This window comes from Labrus bergylta, chromosome 16 (assembly GCF_963930695.1).
Source record: "Labrus bergylta chromosome 16, fLabBer1.1, whole genome shotgun sequence".
NCBI lineage: Eukaryota > Metazoa > Chordata > Actinopteri > Labriformes > Labridae > Labrus > Labrus bergylta.
Genome location: NC_089210.1, coordinates 22,923,137 through 22,942,760, shown reverse-complemented (window position 1 = coordinate 22,942,760; position 19,624 = coordinate 22,923,137). Strand labels below are relative to the sequence as shown.

The following is a 19,624-nucleotide window of genomic DNA, read 5'->3' as shown; positions in this document are numbered from 1 at the left end:
ATAAGATCTATGTAGAATCACTTTGATGAATAATACACAGTTTAAGATCACTTTTTTAAGGGGTTAGGTTTCAGATGATTCCTGCTCTTTGATTTGGAGTCAGACTGTAAGAGAGTAGCACACAGTCCCATGCATGCATAAAAGAAATTATTTCAATCCCTACATTGTTGTGTCTCCTATGATAATTGTGCCCGCTGCTCTCTTTCATCAGGGCCTTTTGGCTCCCTCCAAGCAGCTCAATTAGCAGCGCTGCCGAGGTGGAGCGTATTATGCAAATACAAACAGTTACTGTACCAGCGTGAGTGGCCCCCATGGGTAGCCTGCAACAAGGCTATGTTAAATGAATATTAGATTTGTTGTGCCTACAACAAGTTACCTATTGTTGTGCTGGCCTTTCTGCTGCTGCTCGGGAAAAGCCATTCAAACAAGATAATCTGTCTGCGTCTCGTCATTGCAGTGCGCGGACAAAATACTGAGACAAAGGGGCTGTTTGATTGGGAATATGAAGCAATTGGTGGTGGAGAATAAAAGGGATACTTTTTATATTGTCAACCGTTTGTCACTGAGCCCCTTAATGGGAACACACACACAAATTAAGACAATCAGAACTCTCAATTCAATTCAAATAACTTCCCTTTTTATTCTGAGCTCAGTGTCTGTCTATTGTTTCTGCTTTATTTAATCTCTTGCTCTCGATAGGAACAATTGCTTTTGTCCACAAAGCCAGTGTATGTCCTGGATATGAGGTGTGACAGTTAGGTCAGGGCTGTGAAAGAGCTGTATTGTGCTTCCTCACACCGCAAAGGTGTGCTTGGAGACAAACCAGCACCGTGGCAACGTAACGATGGATTAGGTTTTCTCTGTAAATATGGACCACATGGCAGCTAAAGGCACCATTGTTCCTTTTCATTGCCCGCATTAAGTGGTTAACACATTTCAGTGTGTATTCATAAAATACAGTCGTACAAAAAATGCTTTTTTGGACACTGTAAGGCTGATGTAATGTTGTCTGATTTCTTCATGTGGAGCCATGCAGATTGTTTTAACTGTCATAGTTGGTATTTGTTAAATATTTGAAGCATTTATTTGTTTCAGAGAAATACTTGCTCCAGCGCTCCATAACTCTCACTGTGATGTTTTTCGTCTATAGTGTCACATAGGCCGAGACAGACGAGCGCTCTGGTGTTGTACTTCACAGTGCGTGTGTCACTTTCTCTCTAACCACGTCAGGCAGCTGTTTGTAAACACAACTCCCCACAGCCGGGCCCGGCTAATGACAGGGTAGTGCTTGAACACAAGGTTTGCTTCCAGGCATGCTCTAGCAGAGAAAAGAACAGCACTGACAAACACAAGAATACAAGAAGTTCATCAGAAAATTAAGAGACACCACCGTTTTATCACAATAAAACAGATCAATCTGGTATTCATTAAATGTACTGGATTTCACAGGTTTTTTTCATGATTTTAGTACCAGTTGCTACAATGTACAGTGTCAGGCGTACTGTAAGTATTTAACCCCCTTTAATGTTTACAGTTGATGGTGTTAAATCCTGAAGACATTCATCACTTGGACTATGCAATTAATACAAACGTCAGTTATTGCTCTTCAGCTGTGTGACATCTGAATAGACGATTACCAATTGTGTCTGTTTCCCTGCCGCGAGGGAACACCGACAGGTAAAACATCCAACAACCACTTCAAAGGGACAACAAAGAGTCGATTTGACAGGTATGATAAGCACTAACTCTAATACCATCATTACTGCTCTTATAGGTCTACCGGCAAAACAGCGCAGTCACGCTTCACAACATTGTTTGTCCCAGCTAAAAAGGAGTCCAATCTTTGAATCCCACGCCTTTGAGTCTCGGCGTATGGAGTCACTTTAACCTGCCTTTGATGTGTGGGAACGGTATGCTGAAGTCCGACTTCCCTCTCCAAAGCAGACTCACTTGACTGGAGCTAGCGTGAGAGCTGAGGCAGGTTAATGTGTCCCCCCCCCCTCCAGACAAACGCAATGAAATACGACTGACTGAGTGACGGTTGCCTCCAGGCAGAGGACATAAAGCGCTGAGAAAAGAAACTTCTCTGTTTCAACATTTTGGTGTTTTTATGAGTGAGTTCTTATCTTTTTTTTAAAAAGTAACAGGGAGTTTGTCTTGTCTTTGTACTTAAGAAGTCAGAGCAAATAGTGCGATTAAACACACTAACTGTATGCACATCAGTGCACACATTAGGAAAGGATCATTATAATCACAATCCATTCTGCCGCCGGGCAGATAGAGCGCACTCTGAACTCTGTGTAAAAGCTTTATGAGACTGTCACTGGTATATGTGTATTCAGGCCCTAAACTGACTCAATCAAACTTTTTCCAAAAGGCAACTTTGAAAACGCCTTAATGGTAATGTTTTGCAGAAGATTTTCTCAGGAGAGCAAAACCTTTAAGAAAACAACACACAGATTTCTCTAGATAAAGGACACAATTGATGCTATTGTTAATTTAGGGCTGGTTCTTAAAACAATAACAGAACAGTGTGTGACATGCCTGGCTCTAAAGACAAATATCAGCTGGTTAAATCAACCGTATCATTGTCATGGAGCTGAACACACAGATACACATCCCCTGAACTTGTGTGTGTTGGTAAGTTCTTTTCAGTTCAAGTCAAAGTATCAGTAGGCTGTCAGAGGAACATCTTAAAATAAATATTGCCTCAAGCCTGAAGCAGTGCATTATATGAGAGTGAAACAGCGCCATCAAAGGTGAAAAATAATAAAAATGCTGTAGCCTGGGGTAAGTGGTTCAAAAACAAGTTTTCTTCTGGAAAAGGAATGACTTTATTATATTTAAGAATATTTGTATATTTTATACCACTTCAAATTGGACAGAACATCCAAGTATTGCTCTTGGTGATTTACGTCTTTGGTTTTAAAAATGGGTTGAGGTATGATCCCACATCTCTGGTTGAGTCAGTGGCCTCAATGAAGCCTCATAGCACAGTATAAAACCATGCATGTTGAACTAACAGCCAGCATTCCATCAATGCATTGATTTTTCTTGCTGAAACCCTGATATATGCACAAGGGAAAATGTAGTATATGCTTAAAAGTCGCCTTTAACTTTACTGGTATTGGGTTTATATACGGTGAAGTAAAGAAAGTATTTAAAAAATAAAAACAACAATTCCACAAACCAATCATAGGAAATGTCACAGCAGCTATCTGGCAGTCTTGCTGGCACATTTCTAGAAACTTAAAGTGAGATGTACAGCTAAGACACTTTGAAAGCCTGCAGACACTTTGACACATTTTCCCATCATCTGTAGTTTACCCACTGCACGTTACTGTGCACCCGTATAGCAAAAAGCTCTATGTGGGCTAGAGCAAAAGCAAACCCATCAAGAGTGGAAAGCTTTTAAGAACCGTATCAACATAATAATCATTTTATATTTATTTAGTCAGAAGCATAAACGGAGCAAAGTTCCTGCTGTCGGCTCACTGAAGAGGTGGGGAAGTTATGAGGCAGAGCATGGTGGTCCGGCTAGATTGAAGTGAAGGGGCTATAAAGGATGTGAGGGTAAAGGGAAGTGGGTATGTTAAGTAGTTTGTGGAAGTTGGATGATGTGTTCTAAGGGAGAACAGTATGTGTGTGTGTGTGTTTTAGAGTGGTTGATGGGGGCTGAATGGGGCACTTGTTTTTAAAAGAAGATATTGCGATACATCCTCTGCTGGTGCCCCCCCCCCCCCCCCCCCGTGTTCTGTTCTTTGTGCAGATCACAGTAACTCCTCATAGGAAAGGTAAAACCAGGAGGATAGGAAGGACCCAGCCTATTCAAAAGACATAAAAAAAACAAAAAACCCAGAGACACTTATAAAGACATCATACTCCCAGAGGTGAACACGTAACAGGTGTTGCTGCACGACTTGATCTGCACTCTCTCGCTCTCTCCTTCTCATCTCTTTCCATTGACTGACGTTTATAGCACCAACAATGGGCTGTTAACCTCCCAGTAGCACTTTATGATGGCGCAGGATTTGTGTTTTTTATTAGGGGCGACTGTTGAAATGACTGCTCATTCTTCTCTCCAGCTCTGGGACGTGTGATTTGATCCGCCTGCGACACAAAGTCCAGAGTCTGCTGCCAACACACTGAGGATGACGCGGACGATCGGTTCACTTACTGAACAGGGGATTACTGGGACAGCTCGACAGCCAGGTGACCCGTGATTTCTCTGGGTCAAAGAGTCGTTCAGGGGACTGACTAATGGAGAAAAACAAACTGGTACTTTCATTTTGATCTGGACTATGAATGTGAAGAAATCTACTTATATATATAAATATATAACAAGAGAAACAAAGTAAAAATAGTTTTTGCTTTCTTTCCTTTAATTAGACAAATAAATGAGACCATCAACATAAAGATAGACTATTTCTATTACTATTTCCTTATGCCTGAAACCACTGCCAGTAACTGAATGCTACAGAGACAGCCTTTCTTCCCTTTTCCATGGCAGAGATTCTTTAATACTGATACATATTGTTGGGGTTGTATCAAGTCAACTTTGGTTATATTCTTTAATAATTATATTTAATTATTAATAATATAAATAAAATATCATTAAACTATGTTTAATCGTGTTTGGGGCACCAACCTGTACTCAGGTAAATATAACCAAAATATCACTCAAATCAGTCTCAAATTAGTTACTTAATTAATAATATTATTAATAATTAATAACTATATTCAATAAATTGAAGTCGTGAAATCTGTACACAAAGCCTTCGCACCCAGCTTATATCACAATGCAAATACACCAGTAACCACAAACAACTGCTCTCTTAAATTATAACAGAATTTATTTAAACAAAGCAACATCAATCCAAAATCAATGAACTTAGATTATAAAAATTATAATCTAAGCAACAAACATTATCAAGCAAAGGCTTGTGGGGGAAGATTACTTCGTCCCACGTGGTCGCCCTTCCGATGGCGCACACCTAACAAAGACCTAATGAGGCCTTAATGTCTAAAAGAGAACGAGTTCGGCCCTACACGATCTGTGTCTCTGAGGCGTCTGGATGTGTGTGTGTGTGTGTGTGTGTGTGTGTGTGTGTGTGTGTGTGTGTGTGTGTGTGTGTGTGTGTGTGTGTGGCCTATGTGCGTAATGGCGCGGTGGTGGAGTTAGTCAGCGCGTGGAAAGAGAGAGAGCAATGGAAGTCTTAGAGCTTTGTAGCCTGGCCTGCTCCATGGGGGGTCTACCTCAGGTCCCCTCCAATGAGGAGAGAGAGGTTCCGGTCCCCCCTTACTTCACGCGTAGGTGTAAAGTACTGCAGGGGATTCTGGGATTAAGAGTCCTTTTAGGCCTCTTTGTGATCTCAGTGAACACTCAAATGAGGTTTTTACAGAGGTGCAGGCCCAAGTCCATTGTTTGACTGTCCTAAGCCTGCGTGGCCCAAAAATATATATCTAGATACACATGCAGGCACATATGATATAAAGAAAGCAGGATTTCTAAATAAAAAAACACTACTAACATATGTGCAGGACACTATCAGCAAAGAGATGTTGCTTTGTCCACAGGGGGGCAAATATCAATACAGCATGAAAGTTGATGACAGGAGCTTTAAAAGAAAAAAAAATGACTTGTCCTGGTCTATAGCTATAGCTTAAACACTGTTGTGCAATAATGTATATCCTGATAAAGTATTCCAGGTATTCCAGCTGTGGGTGTTCCTTCTCATAAACAGTATTATTATGTTATATAGGTGTGTGTTTGTTGACAATGTCACACTTAAATGTCAACTGTGGTAGACTGACTCCTACACTTATAGCAACTATAATCATTTTACTCCTCCAGGAAGCTTCTGCAGATCCTATTAAAGCTGCAGGTGCTGATGAAAGAAATCAAGTAAGACAACCACAATAAATTATATGCAATCCAGGAAAGCTTGAGCCAGTGTAAAAAAAAAAAAAAAAAAAGAAAAAAGGAAAGGAGAGAGATGGGTTTTTATATCTGCCCACTTGCGTGCCTGCATGTGTATCTAAATGCATGGATATTAGTGGAGGTGTGATGTGCGAGGCCGAATCCAAAGTCATTCCTTTGTTATGTGGAGCGGTGTTGCCCCGAGGGCTGCAGCAGTGTGAGTTTGAGCTACGTGGTGCTCTGGAAACAAGAAAAGCGGCTCTGTTTTTGGATGGCTGTCTTGGCTTTGTATGAGCGCTTGCTGGCACACAGTCAAGATCCTGCCCCTAGAGAGGGAAGATTAATGACAGCTAGTCACGGAAAGGCTTTAAAGCAGCAGAGAGAGAGAGAGAGAGAGAGAGAGAGAGAGAGAGAGAGAGAGAGAGAGGAATAGGATTGGGAGAGGGAAGATGGACAGAAGGGTGGGAGGGAGGGGGGGGGCGTGCAAAGGTGAGTTAGTGTTGTTTTGTGTTGAAGTGGGAGTGATAGGTGAGTAAAAGGTGTGTGAGTGTGTGTCATAAAATAGCCCAATACAAACAGTTTAACAGATTAATTCAAACCTCAAAAACATGCAACAAATCATTGTGAAAACAGTGAATGCAACGACTTGACGCATTCTTCCTTGAATTTCATCACATAAAGAAGAAAAGCTCTGAAAGACATTTTACTCAACCTGCTCGAGCTCTCGATGCACAGCACCCCTGCCAAACCCAAGGGAGTGTGAGAGATAGCCAATTACACAGCTTTTGTTTAGTTAGGGTCTAGACGTTACATCTATGCCCTGTCCTGAAACAGACAGAGCTGTGAATCCTCCTCTAACTCAATGTTTGCCCTCAATAAGGGTGTTGTACTGTACACAGGGTTCCATGAGAACACAAAACAATATCTGGAAATGTCAAACTTTGTTTTTGCTCGCATGATTTATACTGTAAAAAAAAAAAGTAGAGTATGTCTTTTCTGTAGAGGAACTGAAACTTAGAAATAAGAAAAAGAGACTAAAGAAAACTGTAGGTAGGTAAACTGTAACATGATTGTTCTACAGTAAGTGAGCCAAAAGCTGGGGTGAGCTTACTTTTTCTCCCTGTCTTCAAGTCCAAACCCCAAACCGAATTCCCTGGCTGCAGGGTTGTCCGGGGTCATGCTGAACTCACTCTCCTCATCACCTCTTTCTTCCCTGACCACACTGCAGATGACCTCACTCTCTTTGGAGTCCCTGACTGACTTAAGCATTTCTACCAGGGATGAAAAACGATCCAGTTTTACTGAAGGGACCAAAGATTCCCCAAAACCAGAGAGGCCCAATTCTTGCGTGTCTGCTTTTCTTTTTGTTTACTTCATTCTGTGAGTCGTGCTGGATTCCTCCATTATAATGCAATGGCAAAATGCTCCACTTAATGGTGCCAGGCTATTCTGACCACAAGAATGAAGGAAAGTTGTGCTGTTAAAAATGATTTATCTTGGGAACATGGGAGTGTAGAAAATGACTTCACAAGACACTGTGTTGAAATATTAAAGACTGACTCAAACTTTCTGGGAATAATATTCATATTGGACACAACTTTAGTACACAACTGACCTCCACTGCCAACAACCAGAGGCCGTGAACAGAGAGGGGAACTAAAAAGAAAAGTTTTGGAGGTGGGTTAAGAAGGCTATGGTCAAAACTCACCCTGCAAGGGTGCCAGAGTAGCTGACCTGTTAGAGTTCAGACCCCAATGCTGAGTTCTGGCCACAGCAGCCTGCTGAAGGTTCACTTCCAACTCTGGGTTTTTACTGCACTTCATTACCTCTCTCACTTGCTCCCTTTCTGTCCCTCTTAAGCTGTCTCTGTCAAATAAAGGACAAAATGGCAACAACAACAAAAAAGTCTAAAAATAAGAAAAAACATGGCTACACTCAGTCATATTTAGTTTACATCAGCATTAAATCACAATTTAGACCTTTCATTTAACTTTACAAGGATTTTACCTTATTTCACAGTTCAAAATATCTTGAAGATAACTATTTTTGTGACATAAGTTGTTTAAACTATTTTGTAGTTCCAAAAGCAGGTGCACAGCCGGTGTGATAAAAACAACAAGTAAATACATTTATGTTGAAGAAGTGTGGTAACCAGAATATAAAGACAGCTCTGTTAGATGTGCTTCAGGATAGCAGATGGAAACTGAAGCTGCTATAAATCATATATCTCCAACCGTGCTATCTGTAGCAGTGTCAGTGACGCTATGACGCTGGGCTAAGACATGCTATAAAACCCTGGGGGGTGGGGGGTGGGGGAACAAACCACCCCACAAACCACCCCTCACTCACTTTCACAACATCTTTGTTTTTAATTACATATCAGTGTGTTATGTATCATTGTAATTGATTGCTGCTTGAACATTACTATAGACACATAGCTAAAGTTCACTGTCCTGATGACAAACAAAGTTTGAAATATGGAAAGGCAGTCTAGACTGAAAGTCTGAGGCATCCTTTATAAAAATCATCCATTAAACAGGGATGTGGACCAGTTTTATTCTTAATTATTATTATTTCAAAATGAAGTTTTCTGAAAATCATTTTGCATTTCAGGTGTTTTGGGGGTTTCCATAATTTACAATGTTAGCTGAGTGTTTCTGTATTTACATCGTGTCAAAACACCCTAACCTAACCCTATCCCACTTTACAAAGAGAACTAAATGTCATGTTTTGTATTTGAGTTTCCCTGTTTTATCCCAGTGTTGCTTGTTTCCCTTGTGTGTTTATGTTCCCTAGTGTTGCTGGTTTTTCCCTTGTGTGTTTCCTAGTTTTGTCTTCAGTGTTTTCTGTTTTATTTTGTCATTTATTATCCTTGTGTATCTCTGTGTTCTAGTGTGTTTTGTTAGACTCTTGAGTTCTGTGTGTCTTTAGTGTGTCATGATTTATTTTGTATTGTCCTCAGTGTTTCTGGTCTTGTGTTTCTCCCTGCATTGGTTGCCCTGATTGTCCTCACCTGTGTCTTGTTAGTATCACATGTGTCTGATTACCCCATGTCTATTTAATCTCTGTGTTTCTTCCCCTCGGTGTCAGTTCATTGTGCTATGTGGTTTGTTGTATGTCTGTTTAGTTCACCAGTTTGATAGTGTCTCTTGTGCTTCCTCGTGGCTCCTTGTTTTTTCGTGTTTTGGACTTTTGATCTTTACTTTAAATAAATCATTTTTGTTAGCTCTGCATCTGGGTCCTCCTCTTAGTTTTTCTCAAACCTTGACACTAAATCTATAACTTCTGTCACCTAACAGGCTGGAGGGAAAAGAAACCCACGCTGCATCACTCACTGAATCCTTTCAGTATTTCCATTTGTGCACCTGGAGGAAATGAATTCAGCTAAGGAAAACAGTCAGACCCAGTGGTACCTTTCAGCAGCGTATTATCAGAATACAGACATTATTCTCCACAGCTGTCATATCTCTGTGTCGATCTCTACATTTAGGTTTTCTGTTTAAGACAACAGTACACCGGCAAATATGTTACAACTGACTTAAAACACTTCCATGCCAATCTCCATACATACTTTCTTGCAATAGGACATGGCTTTTTACTGAATCACCTGCCACCCATTATGTGGACATGACCAGGGGGAAAGCAGAGTGGGCGGCAGGGAGAAATGGGAAGAAGGGAGGGGTGCTATTGTTGGCACGCTCCTGAAACTCTGTAGGCTGGGGAATGTGTAGAGGTGGAGAGTGGGATTAAAGTGAATAAATATTATCCTTTCACAGAACTGCTTTGAAACAGTGTTGAGCAGCACATTTAAAGCTGTATGGATTGGATGACATCATTCAGGAAAAAAAATGTTGCTATGGTTACCCATACAAAAAAAGGGAAACAAATGTTAAGCAGTAACAGGAAATGACTGAATAGTTAATTTAGATGAAGGACAAAAGAATGTGAGGAGGGATTAGAGCTTCGATCAACTTCAATATTAGAAGATTTATGGTAGGCAACATGTTTTTAAGATAGTTACTATAGTAACTGTTTTTAATGATCAGACTTTGACAAGGAGATTTTTTTAGACTTGAAACAAGGCTTAAGCCAACCTATCTATACTTGAATAATATTCAATATGTGCATTTCTGATGACTTTGGTTGATGTCTTCGTGTGCTTCTGGTGGCGATGAGCCCAGGAGGAGGTGACCAGTTTGAATGTTGTTCTTACAAGCTGCAACGAACATTCTACTGACTCATATCAGGAAATGAGGAAGCAGATTTATTAAAGGTTTGCATGTCTTAAAACGTGTGCAAACTTGATACCACCAGCAAAGAAAGTGCTATCTAAATCTACTAATACATTTGCCTTAATGAATATGCAATATGGGGCGTTTCTGTCCTAGCGTGCAAAATACTGGGAGGAGAAAATGCAAACAAGTTAAGTTAGTACACGCATTGCAATTTACCAAGCCTGACAAAAATGGTGGTGATTGTGACTGTGTATCTGTATTTAACACCTTTGAAAAGAAGGTGCTAACCCAGGAGACCAGTGTTACACACAACAGGCTGCTGTTATTGTAGTTAGGAGGAGACATAGGCACAACCAAAGAAGGCATAAAGATCGTGTTTTTCCCCACAAATGTTTCAAATGACAGAAAAATAAATGGCATGCATTTATTTTTTAATTTGATTCAATATTCTAATCGTTAAGGAAGAGAAACACCATGATTAAACTACAGGCTATTGTTGCCATATATCCAAACAAAACTGAACATTCACAGCCTCTGCATTCAAAAGAATTTCAACATCCCTCTTTTCACCAACATTATATTTTAAAGTGGGGATTTCCTTTTTTCTCGGGTTGTGCGTCTCTCCACCAGCTCGCCCCCTCCGGTGCACTCCTCTCCATAATGCGCACGTCTCCTCCCTCTACAGCCCGCTGCTGATGCTACTCTGTAGGACGCTTGGATTGGGGTACCTCACCACTGTTTGTACCCCTGTCTTCGATGCCTCTTTCCAGGGCATTTATGTCCGATCAGACACAGCGCTGGCCAGCTGTCTGGTGCGCAACAACGGCCCGAGTGTAGAGCGCGAGGACACAGCTCGCACCTCCTGCGCAATGTATGACACTTCATTCTTAAGATTAAGGGAAAAAAAGAGGCCCTGTTTAATGCCAAATTTAATACTCCAAATTTAGTACTCTTTAATTGGGAGCTTAGTGAATCTGGCCCTAGAAAAGAAACAATGTTACTACTTTCGCTATCCGGTGCTGATTAGCATTTTTGAGAAATTTAAGAGAGACATAAAAAAACACACATTTAAAAAACAATAAACACATCTATGCAATCATAACAGCTTTACTGTTAATAGGTTAAATTCCCAACCTTAAATCAGTTTCAGTGGTTGTGGCGGTGGCTGTCACTTTTTTATCCCTTGGAGTTAGCCATGTTGTGGATAGAGTTGGGCAGTGGACTCCCAGATTAGTCTGAGGTGATCAGAGGGCAATGAAGTCCACTGAGTCCCACAGTAAGGAATAGAGGCGATCTTTGGTCCTAGGTGGTAGGGCACAGAGAGGGCAGTGTCTCGGGGAGAGGAACCCTGATAGACGGGCACAAAGGGACCATTGGTTTGGCCGAGATGCAGCAGGAATCCAGTCAGAGTTCCGTTGGAAGATTTGTGGTCAATGAGACAGATCTCCCTCTTTCTCTCTCTGTCCTCAATGAGTCTGTGACAGAGAAGAGGGGATGAACCCTTCAACAGAGCACTTACAGGCAACACTCAATAATTCAGTCAGTCATTATTACAATCCAACATAAAATCTGCACTGTTACAAATGCAAGCCGGGAGTAAAACTCAAAAAGTAATGAGACCTGTGGTATCAATCCTACATACATCAATATCTGGATGTTGCTTATTCCTTCAAATGTCAATGAAAGTAATAACATTGATTCCCTATAGGGAGGTTATCCTGTTGCTCTGTGTGTGTCTTGGCCTATGCCAGAACATGTTGCAATCCAAAGCACACACTAATTCCTAATGAAATAAAAGCACCACTCTGATCCAACGCTATCACAGATATCCCATTGTTCTTCATGCAAACCTGAGCCTCTACAAGCCATCTTTGCACTCCTGTTGAACACAGCGCTGCAAGTGCATTAAGATTTGGATATTGTCAGCAAATGCAGGCAGGTAGAGGACAATGGACAATAAAGAAAGTAGCAACTGTGTCAAAAAACCTGCCTCTGGTCTTCATGTGATGACCCTGTCACTGCCTCAGTCTCTGAGGTATATATGGATGGCCCTATCATACTGGCTGATTGTTATGAGATGCCTAAGGTTGTCAAACGTTTCATACTTTGATACTTTTCAATTCCGAAAATATGCAGAAATAAGTACAGAAGTTATGAAAGAAAAAACAGTCATAATTTCAACCCACGGCTGTCACAGCCACTTCAAGTCAAGCCAAGTTCTGTTATGATGCACACATAATGTTAATGTCTGTTGGAGATAGAGAGCAGAGGAGAGAGACAGCAATGTCCCCTGGTCCCTCTGTTGTCTTTGAGTCACGACCTTTGGACTGTTGACTATGAACTTAACATCACTTACCTAACGCTGATGCCCATAAAATAACAACATAGGGAAATATAGACAGAGAGCAGAGACCCTACATACACTCTTTCTGGATTATGAAGTATAATTCAGAGGTAACATTTGATTGTAGGAAATATATCTTTTAGTGGAATTCTTTTCATTCTCTATTTGTTTTGCCTTTCATTGCTATTAACAGTTTGTCGAATGTGTTCATTGACTCTTATGTACCACCTGGAAATCAAATATGCCAAAAAATAAAAAGTTTTTAGTCATTTTCTGTTGCCATGGTACTGAAATGGTATCGATATAGTTTGATTTTACTATTATAGTTTCAAAGTTCAAATATTTGAATCGAGACAACTTTACATCTGCCATGAAGGGTTCTGTTTGCTTTGAGTAAAAAAATGATTGCAATGCTGATTCTCAATTTACTGAACTTAAACGAACTGTGGCAGCTGGTTTAAAGACCCTTAAAGACCACAGGGTACAAAGGGAGCAATTCAAAACAGCACTAACGATTAATATTCCCAAACCCCAACCAATTAGAATCAAACTATCCTGCACTGAAAAACAGACAAAAATCCATCTTCTTCTCTTATTTCTGATTTCTGGTTATACCTGCAAAAAGTTTTCCATGTTATGTTTAACACAAATTTATACCGATGGTGACCCCTAGTCCCTTAGTCATTGCCCTACATCCAGCATCTATCCAAAAGTCAACTATTCTTCTCCGCGCCTCTTGCCCCCTGCAGTCTTTTTTGACCCCTTCCACTGCTCTAAAACCCCCCATGACCTCCAGGACTCTACCCTGCCTCCTACCCCCTGCACCTCCTCCCCACCCTTCTGTGCCCTCCCTGGCACCTTTGCCCCACGGCCCGGCCTCATTCATCTAGCCACCCCTCTCCGGCCAGGGGAGCTGAAGGCCCTCTTTGTATGCGCTCCCTGGGAGATATTAACCCCCCATCTCCGCGCTCCAACCAAACAAAGGAAGCACTTACTAACCGCTAAAGCCTTAACAAACAGCGCCTTTCAAATGAACCCTGCTCCATGCGGTGCAGAGGGAGGGGAGTGCCCAGGAGAGAAAAGCCCAAAACATTGGCTTGTTTTCGCAGATTACAGAAAACCTGGTGGTGCTGTACTCGGATCTTGTTGAGGTGACTTCTCTAGGTTCCTACTTAGACTCAGTGGAGTAAGGAAGGAAGGAAGGAAGGAACAGTCTAATACACAAACATGGACTCACAGAGACTAGAAGTATCCGCTGACGAGAACTTCCTCCTGACACAAGAGTTCTAATCTAAACACTAAGCTTTGACTTCCAGTCTTACTCTGACTTTAAGTTATATTCCTGGCTTTGTTGATTGAACTGGGCCCCTTTGCTTTGCTTCACAGCTTCTTTTTTTTCTGTTGTCAATGAAGGGATTTATTCCGTGACAGCTCGAATTCATCATTACAACCCATGACTTAATGACATTAGAAGCAGTGGGTGATACTGGTTACATAAAAAGATCAAGAGAATACATCACATTGGTGCAACATATTGCCAGTAACTACTACAACATGCTGAATGGCTTTGAACTTGCAATGATCAGGGCATAGAGCAGGTTGTCTGCACTAGGGATGGAAGCAATTGGATGAAATTGGATGCAATTGCAATTGGATGATTAAACATTGTCGCCTTCCTTAGTACACACCGAATATACTCGTCTGTTAAACTGATATTAAAATTGAATAGATGTAGGCTGATTGCTATGAAATGTTGTGTCTAAGGCTTTGATGCAGCTATCCATCCCTAGCTGGGGGCTGTAGCTCAGGTAATTGGGCCTGCTCTCTCCGTGCTACTGCCTCATGGTAAACCAGCATAGTGGACGGATTTCATCTCATTGGAGCAGTGCAGGTAAACTGGGATATAAAAAGTCCTCCAGAGCAATGTATAACCACATAAAGCATAGGCAGGTGGAGGTTAACCTACAAGGAGGACTGAAGGTTGGTGCGGCTAGTACTGTTAACGTTAGCTACGCTCGGAAAACCGAGTTTACATTGTTTACCTGTAGACACTGTGACCCCATGGGGTCAAAGAAAAAGATACCCTCATCACAACAGTAGTATAGAATACAGTAGAATAGTAATTCTTACCTTAAGACTAGTGGACTGGTCCGATTAATCGACAGAAAAATGAGTCGTTAGGAACACCCCTAGTCTCAACTTAGTTTGACGCCAGTTGGTCGAAGACAACTTGTGTGACAACAATATTAGTACTTTTTTGGTACAAATGTATCCATCAAGTTTAAAAGTTGGTTTGGTGCCCCCTATAGGTTGATTTCATAAGGCTTTGGTGTGAAAAATGATCAATACATGTGTCTAATTGATGACTAATGTTCTAGACTGTCTTTGCCTACTTGCATCAGTCCTACAAGGCAGTAAACCAAAATGTGTATTCAATCAAAATACAAAAAACAGTTGTCAAATTAGGCCTGTTCTACTGGATGTTTCTAGAGGCTTGTATTTTAAGCTTTAATTTGAGACGTGTGTTAAATGTCATATCAATGGGACTGGTGGGTGTTATGGCCTAATAAAGTTTTTCCCTCAGAGCATGAAATATAGTATCACCATCAGGTCAGCTAGGGTCATATATCTTGTGACGCATGTCCAACTACGGTCAATAGTTTTATGTCTTATGCTCATAGCAGCTACTGCCAAATTTAACAATGGCATAAGACAAAAATAATAATAACCAGCAGAAACCTAACCTACCATTTTCAAGGTTTGATCTCTTGATAAGCACCTTTGGCTGACATAACAGATTGTGTAACATTGCATGTTAAATATACAGTGCTAGAAAAAACTAACCAGACACTTCCTGTTAAGTAAAAACACGTCATGTGTAACCGCTTTAGTTTGTTCTGTTGATCTGAACCAATCAAGACAGTAAAAACACAAAGCAATGCCTTACACTAACATGCACATGCACAAAACCCACACACCAGCGTCTCATGAGTGAGTTTCTGGGCAAGAGTGTAATGTGGTTGAGGTTCACAGCAGGATCCAAATTCACCCAAGCTGCCTCTGAGGTCTGAAATAAATCTACCAATGACCTTTTATCCTCTCAGAAATGTGCACTTTATATTACGGGGGAAATTACTTTATGATGACTTTGCCCTCAAACGTTTTGGAGTCTGGATGGCTCTCCGGTTATGAGCAAGAGGGAGGGGATGGAGAGATTGAGATCCAGATGCAGTGTAATGGTATTTTATTGTTCTGGAGTTTTGTGAGGGTCATGACCCGGCACACCTGCGAGGAACAAAGACAGAACAATCACACACATCATTATCCATGACGTATTACACCAGCGTGTGGTTGAACGATAGGTCAACAACCTCTGAGAGCCTTGAATGCACTACTCTTCTCAGCAAACTAAAATGCAATCATACAGAAGAGTCATGCTGTGCAATAGAGATGTGTTCAATTTCAAGTGCTAAATCCTGAGCAACATTTAATATTGAGTTAAGAGATATGGGACACTGTAAAACTCGGGCAGCAGCAGTAAAGAGCTTTACAGCCATTGTTCTGCTGAGGTGATAACCATTGTTTAAACTGCAGAACATGACCTTTATTGGACGTCATTACACTGGGACGTGCTGTTAGTTTTATGCCTTATAGCGTTTATGAGTGTCATCACTCTCTATTTGAAATCTGGGACAAAGACTGTGTGTTTGCATCTACATGTAAGCTATTGTAGGGAATGTTTGATTTTTTTTTCTCTGTGTTTGTAGTATTAGTCATATTTGGTGGAGCTCAAAGGTGAAGTTTCACCCAAACGTTGGCATGCCTTCTTTTTCCTGATCAGTGAGTCACCCACAGCAGAAGAGACTCAGAGCTGGTGGATATTCTTCCATCAAAAGGCTGCCTGTCATCTCAAGGTGTGCCATCACCTTTACAGCTGTCAGGGCTATGTCTGCAGGCCGCTGACTCCTGGCTTAAGGTTGGGACATTAGCTAACAAGATGATGAATAATAAGGTTACAGGCATGTTGTAAATTATCCAAAACACACAAATCTATTTGACATGCTAATTGGGAAGCTTCACTGTAAGTATAACAAAATATCTTATAGGACACTAATTGGTGCTAGTGATATTTATCCTATTCTTCTTTTGGAATTACCGTGTCTCTGTTGTATCTGGGCTAACTTAAATTGAAAGCCTTTTACAATCTAAAGTCAATCCTATTGCCAAAGACTGCTTCTCCTGACAGGAGAACTGAACACTATGTAAATGTTCACCTTCTCACTGTCCAATCCAACATCCCACTGTCCAAACACATGTAATAAAACCCTCTGTTCACAGGACAACACGAGACCCAGGAGGAGTGGACCGGCTCAGGTCCAAGTCCCAGGAATCATCTTCCCACATCTGAGCTTTCTGCCCAATGAATGAGGCTTTGTCTGCAGAGGAATGAGATCCATATCTCCCATTTGGCATCGCTCATGTCGTCACTAATCAGAAGCAGATGAGCAGACAAGTTGTGCTTAGCGCTGACTGTGTACGTTAGCAACTTTACTGTGTGCATGCTTGAGTGTATGCATGTGTGTGCAGAGCTTAGATGGGTCTTACTGCTGAGCTATGGGACATGACTTGAGTTAAAAACAAGGTTTATGTAGAGATCAGAACATGCTGATGTAAAACATGCACTCTGTTCTGAATCACTTTTATGACTTCTGTCAGTATGTAATTCACAAATTCCACTGTTAAGAATTTCAGCCGGACTTAATTGTTTGATAACAGTCCAAAAATATAATTTGTATTATGAAATGTAAAGATTTATGAGTTACTTACGGGCACTACAGGAGGGCAGATGCTTGGAAACAGGTTTTGAACAGTTGCAGGACAGACCACAACCTTTGCCAAACACATGGAATCATAAAGATATTTTTTGATTTGAGAAAGAGGCCACAAAGCCGACTTTTGTAATCCAAAGTGCCGTTTTTGGTTGACTTCCCTTACAGTATATACAGTATATGCGAAATGCTCCTTCAGTCATGTCGAGGACATATGGCCAATCCCAAGTTCCTATGTTGAAAGTAGATGTCCCACCAAAGGGGCTTTTTAAAAGCAACTTTGTGATGTTTCTCAAACCACGCCGTTCCCAAACTTCTCATTGCCACATTCATTCTGTACAAAGGATCTCTGTTCATTCTGGCCTCTCTCAGTATCCCTTTGTGAACTTAGTCGGCAAGTCCTCTGCGCTGGAATGCTTGTTCTCAGGGTTAGGAGGTAAAACGCACACAGAGGGACACACAAACACATACGCATTCACTTTCCCACATATTTTTCAAAGACAGCCGCATTTAGGCGTAACTGAGAGCCAAAGACAGGTCCCTGTGCATCTCAAAACGGTGAATATGTCTTCTCTAATTGAGACGTGCAGCCCTCGCTGTCATTATGGTCAACCACTGCTCATAATGTTTAATGATAATGTGAGTCCCGTGGGCCTGAATGGAAGAACATTCATTTGTATAAAAATGAGAGAAGGAGATGGAGAGAGTTTGGGAAGGGAGGGAATATCAGAGGGAATGACAGGAGATGGAGAAGGAGAGAGAGGACGCAGAAAAGAGTGAGAGCTTGGGAGCTTCAGACGACCTCTTCACCAGTAGAGACTGTATTAGGGGGATGAATGTAGTCCTTTGTGCTGGGCAGACTGTGGGCTCCAATGTATGTGTGTGTTTGCGAAAAAGAAAGAGAGCACTAGGCGGCCCAGGCTCAGGGCCTACAGATGTCTGGAGCTGCGCCGCTCACCCCCGGCCTTCACAGGCAGCAAGCAGCTGTTGTCAGAGAGAGACAGGCCGCCCCGGAGAGACTGGGAGGGGGCCAATGGGCAGAAAACAAGAAAGAGGCTCTTTCACAGCCTGGTATGTCCTTCTGGATCCCCACACAATGTATCCTTTGAGGACCCAGAAGAATAACATTTAGATTTAAAGTTTTCTCATCCTGGGAAGTTTGGGTCAGCTAGCTCAGTTCTGCCGCTCTCCAAACTGTTGAAGGGTTGATGCTGAGGTTAGGGTCAGAGCTTTGGGAAGACTGTGGCTGGAGTTAGGATCCGAGCCATCACGGCAGTCTTCGATCCAGGAGCAATGGCACCCAGATATATTTCAAGCACCCCTTGACCAATACAGACAAGGAAATGTCAAGAAAATGTCAAGACTTTAGGGGACCCAGAATTTTGCAATGTTTTTATTGCAGAGGACATGGCACATGTCCATGAATGCAATATAAAGAGCTTGACTCTGTGGTCACCAACAGCTGACAGTTCATACAATATATCACAAACTTTAACCAAGACAAACATAGTCCAATGTCGATTAGCTGGGATTCAGAGTTCCACTCCCCCTAAACTCCCAGCAGGTGTTTATGAAATTCGCTCCCAGCACCTGCAGAGGCAAGGGAACTGAGCCACTCTGTGTTTCCATTGCTCTGAAGTCAAACAAGGCACAACACATTACTTGTTGTACTACAGAATGTGCCTTGACATTTTTTTGGAGCCAGGTTTGTCAAAATATTTCCACTGAAGGATTAAGGAAGTGCAGGGGTATCCAGGGAGGAAAGGTTTTCTCCGTGGTCTCTGTGAACTATAGCGTTGTCAGCTGGACGGTGAGGAAAGAAGGAAGGAAGGAACTTTTATTTCAGCTTCACTTCATCCATAAAAAGTCAAAAATGTCATGTTGTTGGAACCACTTTAAAGCGCTAACAATTTACCCTGCTGGACCTTGGCAAAGATTATGACACCTGTGGCAGAAAATTCTGAATGAATGTCATGTAATATCGACAGACTTTGCATGATAGCTCATGAAGGTAGTCATAAAGGAAGTCATTAATAAAGCCTGCCAAATTATAATGTACAATGTTTTGATCATTATTGACTTAAAAACTGACATAACAAGTACCAGAGTTTGACCCCGTTTTCTGACCTCTAGTGCAACTCAGTCTAAGCATTCAAGTTGAGAAAAGCTGTTTTTTATCAAATAGTTATTTTCTAATGCAGTGTGTCCCAAACTGTGCGCCACGGTCCAAGGGAGGTAATTCAAATACATTCAGAAAAAACATTATTTTTGGTTTAGCACATCACTTTTTTCACTT

At 41.4% G+C, this 19,624-nt stretch overlaps 1 long non-coding RNA gene across 2 annotated transcripts; it reads left to right on the top strand.

The window, feature by feature from the left end:
* Window positions 1-1,743: 1,743 nt before the first annotated feature.
* On the top strand, window positions 1,744-19,382 carry LOC109995229 (uncharacterized). 2 transcript variants are annotated; one of them, XR_003809288.2, is made up of 4 exons: window positions 1,744-2,114; window positions 4,086-4,278; window positions 16,267-16,475; window positions 16,838-19,382. It is a non-coding gene; the product is annotated as an uncharacterized lncRNA (long non-coding RNA). The 2 variants fall into 2 exon arrangements; XR_003809289.2 differs by lacking the exon at window positions 16,267-16,475 and having other exon boundaries at window positions 1,866-2,114.
* The last annotated feature ends 242 nt before the right edge of the window (window positions 19,383-19,624 follow it).